The sequence below is a fragment of the Mugil cephalus genome, chromosome 16, assembly GCF_022458985.1.
Source record: "Mugil cephalus isolate CIBA_MC_2020 chromosome 16, CIBA_Mcephalus_1.1, whole genome shotgun sequence".
In the NCBI taxonomy this organism is placed as follows: domain Eukaryota; kingdom Metazoa; phylum Chordata; class Actinopteri; order Mugiliformes; family Mugilidae; genus Mugil; species Mugil cephalus.
The window spans coordinates 16405317-16416890 of NC_061785.1; positions in this window are offsets into that span (position 1 = coordinate 16405317).

An 11574-nucleotide genomic window follows, 5' to 3' on the forward strand; every position below is an offset into this window, starting at 1 on the left:
CCAAAGCCACTGATCTAATTATACAACTTTGTAAAGACTACCAGATATTCTGGTGTCTTTTAGCCGCTTTCCAAACTCTTATGTAAGGGGCGTTCGAATGGCCAATTGATGATCTCTCGCTGGACTCGGACTGATTGCTGCTGTGTGGAAACAGCCTGCCAAAGCGAAGCTGGAAAGAAGTCTCAAACTGTTTAAATGAACACTGTTTGTTTGACCTCAATGGCTCCAAAGGGGGGGGGGGGGAGAAACTTCAAAACTTCAGGACCGTGCATACTTTGAGATCATTTTTTATCTTTTAATTTGTGTCATGTACTTGATCACCCTTTGCAGCGCGCGCGCACCAGCTAAACTTTTGCAGTGGGGTTTCAGTTCCTCAATCTCCTTTTTTTATCCTCATTAATTTTAGCTGAAAGGCATGTTTTGGAGCTGCTCTGTAAAACCACAGCCTTCCTCTGAACGGCTCCTCTGGCCCAGCTGCACGGTTTTAGTCATGGGATGGCAACTTTTAACTCTCAAACCCACCTCAGTGACCTTCAGGCTGCCGATTATAAGTATATTGTCATTTTGGAGCAGCCTGACGAACACCAAAACCTTGGTTTCATAAGCCTTAATTACTTGCAGTCATCCTCACTTCAAATGCAGGCCGCGACACAACAGCTTGTGACATTTATGGTGTATCAGAGTGGAGCATTGTCTGCAGGAAATGCTTTTCATTACAGGATATGAATAAAAGACTTTTAAAGAAGAACCATTAATAGATAATGATGTTTGACCCTGACCTCCATCCTGCTTCAATAACTGGGTGATGTGCTTTGGCATTTTGGAAAATACGTGTATTTGTTTTCTTAATATTAAGCTACAGCCAGCAGGAGGATGGCCTAGCATGCTAGCATAAGCTAGTACCTAGCTTGGCTCTGTTTAAAGGTAACACAATCTGCCTAACAAAGAAAATCAAACAAAAGAGATATAATTATATATCTCATGCCTATTAGTATAGTAATTAGTGAGCTTTAAGAGGTGCTGGTAAGTGAAGTTTGTTATAGTTTGGTCGGAGCTGAACTAGCTATTATGCTAACCTAAGCGGCTCCCACCTTTACCTTCAAGCTTCTACATTTCTGCATAAAAATGACTGAAAACCTCAGAGACGGTAGACAAAGAAAACCAAATTAAACATATGAAACTGTAATATTAGAACAACTGTAATAATACTGTTGTGTGTTTGTTTATTCAGGAGAGCCAATATTACACACACTGTACCTGCTAAAGTACGCAAACCCTTTTAACGTAACATCTTTACACCCAAAGGGCTACTTGTTATATTTATTTTTCAAGATAGGAGAAGAGTAGAACGTGTGTAGAATGAAGAAAAATGAGAATCGGAGTGAAATATTGTGGAGAAAGCGAGCGGAGGGAGACATGAAAGAGAAAGGACTGTGTGCGTGGCTCTCCTGCTCCAGTGTGGCTTGAGTTACGGGCCGAGCCAAACTCCCGAGCCCTCTCACTGTACCCGCAGTCTAACTGCTCCATCTGCCAGCACTTCCCAAAGCACATGCCACACACACTCGCCCACAGTACAGACACAAAATCCTCTGTGCTGCCCGCGCATTCATGCTCCTACAAGCCTCAAAAATCACGTACACACACGTGAGCTTAAGTTGTTGAGAAGAAATAAGAGCTGAAGTTCAGGGTGGAGTCCTTTCTGCTTTCTCAGCAAATCCTTTATTTTTGCACCTCGGCAGCGCTTTAGGCATCATAAGTTACCTTCAAGATATGGCATTTAATTCCCCAGTGCAAAAAAAAGGAAAAAAAAGAAAGAAAAAGAAGAAAGCAAGGCTGTATGTATTTTAGTAGACATCTGTATGGTCAAACTGCGTGGGTTTCTTGTGGCTTGAGAGAGAGAGTGTTGTAATGAGTGAGTGGCGGTCTGAAAGCGAGTGGATGCAACTATAAACAGAAGGGAAGGTTTATGAGCAGTGGGCACAGTGAAAAATGAGGAAACGACAAACTATTTGGAGAAGAAATTGTCTTCTGGCCTCATTGCAGCGGTCACAGATCTATAACACAGGAGACCCACTGCGGTTCTTCCTCTCATTCCTTCCATTTGTCCTTCTCTTCTGCCCCCCCACCCTCCCCCCATTCGATCCCTCTCTTCCCCTTGGCTCGGCGTGAGGAATGCTACCCAGTGGCGGCTGGGCATTAGGCCACAAGGAGACAGGCAATCACAGCAGCAGAGAGGAGAAAGATGTGAAAAAGAAAAAAGGCCCCAAAAAGAGAGGCCATGAGGGAAACAGAATGAAAAGGCACAGAATTGAAAGTTGTAGACTAAAACATTAAATAAAAGAGAAGCCACTCAGATAATTTCATGTACCTTTCAATCTGCTTGATGTCTCTGCAAGTTGGCAGTGTAATATAAGCTACAGTCATCGTAGCAACAACATAATAGGAGATGAGGCTCATTTCTCTTCTGGTAGTTTCCTTAAAAGTCCACGGAGCAATGCAACCTTAGCTTGAATACTCTTTGATAATGTCTTCTCCTGCTGCCAGTTATTACACAAACATTGTTGACGCATGTAAATGTTGTCTGTCTAGTCTCATTTCTTACCCCCCTGTCAGCGCACTTCAACAAAGAAAAGCAACACCAATCTGTATTTGCCCTCACCATGAATGGAGTTTCTCTTTTAATTTTTCTTTTTTTTTTGTCTGGAGCATCAGAAATTCTTCTTGGACACAACTCAAGAGTCTATTTCTTGTTAATTCATGGAACCCGCGTTACATTAGTAACTCTCCTCTGTTCATCTCGGTTGCCACATAATTTAACAGATTTAAATCAATGTGTGCAGTGAAATACAAAGAGATTTGGCTTGATCAGGACTTGAGTGAACTCATTGGGTAATGGTAGTGGACCTTCATTTATATAAAAAAAAAGTTCTGTATGATATATACACACTGAAAATCCTCATTTCAAAGGTTCAGATGAAAGCAAAGTCAGCAAAATTTTAATTCAATAATCAAGGTTTATAATTAAAAGACTACCCTCAAAGTATTTAGACTCATCCCCTAACTCTGTTTTAGCATCTTTTAGCAACTTGTTTTGGCCTACCAATTGGAATATTATCCTTAACTCTGTAATCACCATTGCTTACGGCTATTGGTTTTTAGCAAGAATATATGATGGTCAGCACCAAACAGAACACAAATTTAGTAAGTAACAGGTGAACTTAGTGGAGTATCAAGCATCCAAATTCCCAAATAGGTCCCCAGGGTTGGCATGAAAGAGCACCTATTAATTTTTGGATAATACTATTTACAGACAGTTGCACAGTAGCAGTATAACATGACATTTGATGACTAATATGCGTAGAATTCCTGACATCCAGTCAGTCTGGTACTATCGAATCAGAGCTTCCTTCCTGACGTCTCTGGAGACATCAGGTCCCCTCAGATATTTGGAGCAACTGTCTATCCCACCTTGTTAGTTTAAAAATATCTGTACTTGGGCGTCTTTCCCAAAGAATCACTATCACAATTAACTCCAAAGCAGTAAGGGCCCCTCGGACTGTGACAAAACACATCTGTCCTTCTCATTCACGGGGAAAATAAAACTATTAAACCTGCTTCTCCTGCGTCGCACGGGAATAGAAACCTCAATCAACAGACTCTCTCCACGCACACACTGCTATTTTCACACTTGCAATCTCACCACTGCGGTAACACACTGTTATTTAGATGCCACCGGGTCAAACATGTTGAGAACTAATTACAGTCTGGTGAGTGAAATCACAGTGAGGCCGCCACTCCACGCAGACTGGCTCGGATAAGTATCGAATGCTAAACGCTCGTAGAAAGTGTTTTTGCTTAGCGGGTTTGGGGAGTTGTTCGTACCTCAGAGCTTCACGTGTTTGGTGGGTGGGTGTGTGTGTGTGAGGGAAGCCAGCCAGCAGACACAGGGTCAGTCTTTCGGGTCAATCATCCGTATGCAAAGAGCACAGGTCAGACATCGACATTCCTCACAGTACAAAGGTACTCGCACACACACACGTCTGACCTCTGTTCTGATGGAGCCTAAGGCATCAATGGATTGACTAAATAAGCACGCGGTACAGTTTATATAAGCAGCTCTGTTATCACACCTTCAGTTTTGACAAAAAAATCCATACCGTCAGCCACACACACACACACACACACACACACACAGCACAGATCACAGTAAACAGCGCAGTTCTGCCACATACCATCATGTCTGTAAATAGCCCGTCTCTTCCTCTGGATCGCTCCCTTCCTTTTGCACCTTTTGACAGCCGGTGTGAATCCATCCATCACCCGGCCTCAGAGCCCGGCCTTCCCCGCTGACCCGAAGGGTGACATGGCCGAGGTCACGGGCTGAGACTTGGACATGGGCGGTCAGATGTCTGCGCTGGAGCCGACCGGCCCGAGGCAGTAGTATGTGGAGCAGCAATGTGTCACCTAACTGATAGGTCTGTTGAGGATTGCTTCAATGAACCTTGAGTAATCGCTGATTTTTCTTTTTCTTTTTACAGTTTGCAGTTTCATTCGGTCCAGATGAAAAGTCTTTGGGCCAGTCTCCTCTGACCGAGTTGCTAGCATGGAGCATTTCTGTTCTTAATTGGCCCATTACTTTGACTATTAGCATCCACGTAAACATTGCCAGGGAGCGAAACCCCAGGATTACTACTATTAAGATGTGTTTATGCGTTTGCAGTAGTTCAGGAACCAAGCTCTGGTATATACTCATTGTTGACCACAGGGCTTCACTTCATGGGTTTTCATTCCATGTGTTATGTATTAAATTTCTCTCACACCACAAATACACTTCAGCTAGCCTGGTCACGGTCTAAATCGAGCTTTCTGTCTGAAATAGAGGGCTTATGCAGGGGTATGCGTTGTATGTAAGGGCACCGCTGCGACACTGCGTGCATGTTTTATATTTGCTATGGTATGAAGAACAGATGTGTTATGGACTGGGACTTAAAATCCAGCATAGTGAGACATTTCCTCGCTTGCCACTTATGAACGGGGATAGATTTTGTGTTCTGGCCGGGGTTTAAGGTGAGGATTTAGACCAGCTTCGGGACTCGGGATTGGAATTTAAGATCGGGAGGAGGTTCAAACTGCGTCGTCAGTGGAATATCCTCACAAGCGAGCGTGTGCGTGATTAGAAGACAGGGCAGGGGAACATGACGGTCTTCGTTAGGGTCTTTGTGACTCTGTGTGTTCGTGCAGTCTAGCGTTTGTATATGCACGCTCCCCGTTTTAGTGTGCCTTCCTGTTTGAGCCTCGCAGTAACATAAAGCGTTGTCTTACAATAGCCCATTGTCCTGTCTCCCATCCACGCTTCCTGTCAGGTCAGAATTCACGGAAATAAGGACACAGTGCAAACAAACAGCGGCGGCTACAGCTCTCCACCCACTGTCGGACCCTTCAAGAGGAACCCGACTTCGAATCGGGGGCTGGGTGGTTAGCGTTCCTGCCAGGAAACTAATCAGCGTCGCATCCCGGTGTAACGAGTGCAGGAGAGCCGCATACGTCCACGGTATGCATGTGTGCACTCAGATGAGCGTATGGACCGACGAGGAGCAGAGCAGGAGGTGGTGGGCTGGTGGAGGGTGGAGAACAGAAGGGATGGGGTTTGGAAAGCGAAGCCAGGAATGGTGGGGATTTCCAACAGGGGCCTGTATGGTTTGTAGTGTATCAAATAGTATGATTACCCTTGTATCGTGTTGGTTTTCTTTTGTGGGAAAGTAAACTTTGCACATTTTTTAGGTTTGGGTGCATTGTCAAAACATGGCCGCTCTGTTTTAAAGCAGCTGGGGTTTAAGAAGTAATCGTCCCACTCAGTTCTTCATCCTGATCTGAGCAAATCGGCCCATAAAGAGTTTTAAGCCCCGAATTAAACCTTCTAACCAGTGAGTCACACACTGTCTTCTGGGAAGACGATACTTTTGACTGTGTGGTTTATGCCTGTGAATGCCTCCACTCTCATCTTAACAAACAACGCCAAGTGGGAGAAATAATACGCCAGATTTAGAATGAACTGTATCCAAAGTTGCTTTCTTGTCTGACATCTTCTTGAAAATTGGCACCATCCAGAAACGCTGTGTGAGTTAGGTCATTGTGGTATCAACTGAATCCGAGGCTGTAAACTTAATGGATGGTGCAATATACTTTATAGTGTTTTCATCCTTCTTAAGTCTAAATTTTATGTCTGCTTCACTTTGATCTGCTCTTGAATGGTGCTGTATAAATAAATGTATCACCATATAAAGGCAAAGGAGTATTAAAAGGAGCAGTTTGAAAATCTTGTTAATATGCTTATTCACTTTGTTCCCCGCTGTTACAATAATACCACTCCAATGGAGACACAATAGCTTACCTGTAATGGTACGCCACCATGAGACAGATAGTTTCGTTTGAGTTTCCATCAAAAAATACTTAGAACTTTAAGCCTCGGTGTCCTAAAAGGTTCCTTCACACCATTTGTTTTCCACCACTTCCCAGAGACCCATAAAGATTCAGCAATTAAGTCCAGAAGCAGACAGCTCACTTACCCTCAACTGTATTTCCAAGTACCCAGATTGTACCCAGAAGGGTGTTTAGCCACCCTGAGCAGGGACTATTTGGGGTGTGAAATCATTTGCTTCAAACTTAATTTAGACCCTGGTCTCTGGAGTACAAATGGCTGAAAAGTTCCTGGTCCTGAGGCAAAGTTCCTACAGCTTTATGTATATTGAAAGAAGCTCATGTAACGCTTCACGTGCTGAGTAATTCACTTGTTTTGAATGATTGGTTTCATATTTACCACAAACAAATGTGTAAAAATGACATGACTGACTTTTTACAAATGAGACAAACTGTGCTGATTAATTACTTTTAGGCTATTGCTGGTAAACCTTGGCATTTTGACAGCTAGGCTAGGCTAGCTAGTTCCTCCCGTGTTTGGCGTCATATTTGTGTCATTTGTTCTTTTGAGCAGGTTTCCATCAGTATTTCAGGTATTACTCTGCATCACTAATGGACGGAGTCAACTTTTGAAGGTTACCTCTGCACTTTGCTTTAATCCGTTTTAGTCATACTGTGTGTTTGGAGGACTACGGAACACGTGTGCGTTTGTGCGCCTACTGCATGTGTACGAAATGGGTTTGCGGGTCACTGTTACAGCTGCTTTTTCACATAAATATTTCGCTAAGGATGACCAGATGACTACGATGATTCATTTAGAATTAAAAGGAAGCGATCTTGCTGCTTTGCAGATGATTGAAATACATAATCTGAAAGGGGTTAGCTGACATTTACCCAACTCATATACAAAGCATAGACCTACACCCACATGAGCAACCGCAGTCAAACACACACACACGCGCTGCCAACTCCACAGACAGGCTGGAGAGGAAAGAGCCGATCAGGAAATAGTCTTGATGAAAACAAGACATTTGGGATTTTTTTTCCTCTAAAACAGTAAAACAGCTCCCTCCTGAGCACATAATTCAACCAGGATAGAGAGAGAGAGCACCTGTGTCCACTGCCGACTCCCCAGACAGACGTTTGGTTCCAGACTCCTGAAAAACACAGTAGCTGCTGTTATTCTAGGAGTCAAATTAGCGGACGGGCCACTAAAGGTTGAAGAGGCATAATTTAAACCAGCCTGGTCAAAGGGGAGCAGATCAGGGCGCAGACAAGGGATTTACTAAGTGGTACTCGCTCCCTATTTCAATATGCAGCGCTGCATCAAATAGAGGATATTGCTTAGACCAAGAAGCTGCATTTAATTAACTTTGGTTCAGTTTGAAAGTGAGAATTTGCACTTTCTAGAGCCGTCTGTTGGCAGGCATATTGTCTGGTTCATGATCCAAAACTCACTCAAAGGACCCCGGGCCACTTAAAAAAACAGAGTCGGACTCTTTTCCAACTGCAGCAGTGAGAAGAAGTCACGGCTGCCGTTTAAATGTCTCTGCATGCATTTTTTAAAGTAGGCTCAATGGGCGAGATCAACCAGTTTTAGTTTAATTTATGTGCGTTAATGGATCAAGTAGCGGCAACATAATAACGAGTACTAAAAACAGAACTAAGTGCTCCCATTATAAGAACTTTATAATGCTGCTGCACGATATGGGAGCGATTTTATATATTTCTTTTTTCCGAACCATTACTCATAATTTCAAAATGCTTCACAGTACAGAGCAGGCTTGAAAATGACTCTGGTAATTGGCTGAATTTCTGGAGCTGCTGGAAATAGTTCCAGCGTATCTGGCAGGCGTATATACGCTGTGCGAAAGTAGTTTTCCTGGAAAGACATCCTTGCATTCTCGTCCGTATTATATAACATTCATTCTGCTTCGACTCACTCCCTTCACACCTTCCTCCTCAGGCCTCCCTCGATACCCTGTTCAGCGTGCTTTTCTGCCATCCCGCTTCCTCTCTCACTTCGCCCTCATCGGTTTTTGGATCCAGTTGTGCCACAGGTCGCTCCTGTTTTGATCATATTGCACAATCATGTTACAAAAGCCTTGTGTAACCAGCTCTATCAGAACAGACTGGCACAATGAGCAGAACTTTGATTAGCGGTTCACAGGGAAAACTTTAGCACCTAATAAGAACGTGAAAGCTTAATCTGACTATTTTTGTCTGGCTGGAATAAATCCAACCTTTCAGCGCATGTTTGTCCCACGTGAAGTAAACATTTGGCTATAAGTCTTCAACAGGGGGCCCGTGACACCCACGGGGTCCGTGGAGTCACTGTAGGGGGGGTCGCAAAATCTTTGGTTGTCTATAGATTTTTCTATATCCATTTTTCTTGTAATTTTCATATAATAATGTATATTTATAAGGGCAAGTGTAATATAGAATGCATATATTTGGTAGGGGGTCCCTACTTAATCTCTCCATCAGTTTGGGGGTCCTTGGCCTGAAAGACGTTGAAGGGAGAGCAAAGAGGTGCATCTGGATCATCTTCTCCAGCTGGATGAATTCTGTCCTGTTAATAAGGTTGGGAAACATCTTTTCTGTTTAAGAAAAAAGTCACATTCTGAGTCGGTATGAAGACACTTAAATCTCATTAGAGCGTTAGACGTCGCATCCATGTAAACCGTTACACTGGAGTCTCTAATAGGAAGGCACCCAAAGGCCCATGTCCATTCTCTGATGAGTCACAACTGACGTACACAATATTAGGAAAGTGGTCATAATGTTATGCCTGATTGGTGTATATCAGAGGCTGAGCTTAATGAGCTGGATGAAAACTCAATCTTTGATTTGCTAGGGCGCATTATATCATCATAAATGACAGAGAGCAAAACCTCAGCATCCTCATTAGATTATTATGGATGACATTAAACAAATAATGTTTGTGTCGTATGGAAAACTTCTCCCGGTCCCCGAGCAAAACGCTGTAATTAATTCTAGCCGATGCGTCGAACAGCGTAAATTGCACACCCCAGCTGACGACTTTCATGGTGGAGTCCTCTCTCTCTCTCTCCCAGACACGCTCTTGGAGGGACTCCCAGAGGAGACAAGCCACAGACAAAGTGGCTGAGGTCAGACGAGCAACCCTGACACTCTCCGGCTCAAAGTTAATCACGGCGAGCGGTTGACAAGTGCGTCAGATGCCGCCGCCTCTCGTCGCAGGTCCGCTCGTGAAGCTGGAGGCGGATTATTGAGTCACACGCGAGCGTATAAAGATGCCACCGGTGCCCACAGGGGAAATATTCAACTGTACAAACAATGAGTGGGCCAGCGTGGTCCATGCACAGAGAGGCTGCCCTCCCCCCCACCCCTTCCTCCCTCCTCCTGCCTTGGGGTGGGCTCCAACACCCCCCTGCTCCCTGCTGTTTTCTCTCTGGTCAGGTATAATTACCCCTTCGTCATGCTCTGAGCAGCAAAACAGTGATCTGTATCTCCATTTAGGAATGGAGGCCTAGTCTAAACACAGTCCTCGTGTTGTTGTACATGTGCATGTGTGTTTATGCGAGGGTTATAAAAAGAAGCAGATCCCAGCGGGGGACAGGTTACACGCTCTCTGTCTGCCTGAGTTTTAGTTTAGAATAAAATTAGGTTAATTTTGATTTGTGTGTCAGTGTGTATCACTATGTGTTACGCATACACGCTCTCTCTCGCAAACACGCTGAACAGAAATGGGTAAATACCAAAAGAAAAAGAAAAAATGTAATTTGTGTTTAATTTGAGAATGGAAAACAGGAAAACACACACTTTTCATGCATACTTGTCATCACAGAAATGTACACTGCAGGTCATTACTCTGAGAAAAAAAAAAAAAGCTTTTCCAAACAAGCCTGCGATAAGCAAATTCCAAATCGGGAGTGTTTTGCCACAGTGAGTCACCAAAGTCTGTGCGTTCACGTGTGTGTAACTCTCAGAAGAGGCTTGACACAGGCTGCCCTCGAGGCATGAGAACTGGTGCGCTCACGCTAGTTTCTCACCCTGAGTGTTAATCGGAGGAGAGCGGCCTGACAGAACATAAATCACCATTTGACAAACAAGAGCAGGGTCCGGAGAGCCTGTGTGGCCGACGGAGACCGGGGCAGCGGGAACACAGGGTCAAACATAAAGGTGGCAAGGCGTCAAAACTCACAAATCTGGGAATCACCGAGTTTCAAGCGAGGCATGTACAAGTCGTGAGAGAGTTGGATGAGAAAAAAAAAGAGAGGAGCGCAGACCAAGAAAAATGAAAAACAGAGGGAGAGATTGTGAAAAAGCACTAAATTTGTAATCTCCCCTCCCTTTGGGGACAGAGCTCTGAACAGCATCCAAAAGGTTTGTGAGCTTTTTGGAACAAATAGCTGACATGCCTCCGAACAGAGGTTGTTTATCTTGGGACGGAGCGAAGGATAGAGAGAGAGGGAGAGGAGGGATGCATAGAAAGCCTGGGAGAGAAGGGGGTGGCGAGAAAAGAGGGAGATGGACAGGACGATTTGACATTATGCAAAAAAAAAAAAAAAGTGGGGGAGGGCAGATGAGAGATGAAACGCTTGGGAAAGTGGTCGGTAAATATGCACAAATGACAGCTTCGGCAGATATACACGAATAATATTTTGAGTCTCAAACTCACACCAGCAAACGCAGATCTAAGAATATAACCAGTATGAGGTCATAAGTGCTTTAAACGTTCTTGAGTCACAAAGTGGTAAAAGAGGACTAAAATTAAAGAGTTGGCAAGAAAATAAGTGGTAGGCATGAAAGAAAACGGCATTCTGCAGACCGCACAAAATACATTTTCAGCATCTTAACGGGGTTAGCAGACTGAGGTGCTGACTTCATGCCGATTACACATCAAGTAAGATAACAAAAAGCACAGAAAATTCCCATAATGCTTTCTTCAACTAACATGATTTCGTCAGAGCGGCATGATTAGTCAATCATCTCCGGGTGAAAGGCACGGTCTTAAAATAACCAATTTCACAGCCTTCAAAATGTCTCGACTAAAGAGGTCATGGCACACTGATAATACACGGCTGCGAAAGCAGGACTGAAAGTTAAACTGTGGTGGATGCAGCAATAGCACAGGAAAGAATGTAGGGAGAAATAAGATTAAGAAATATGATT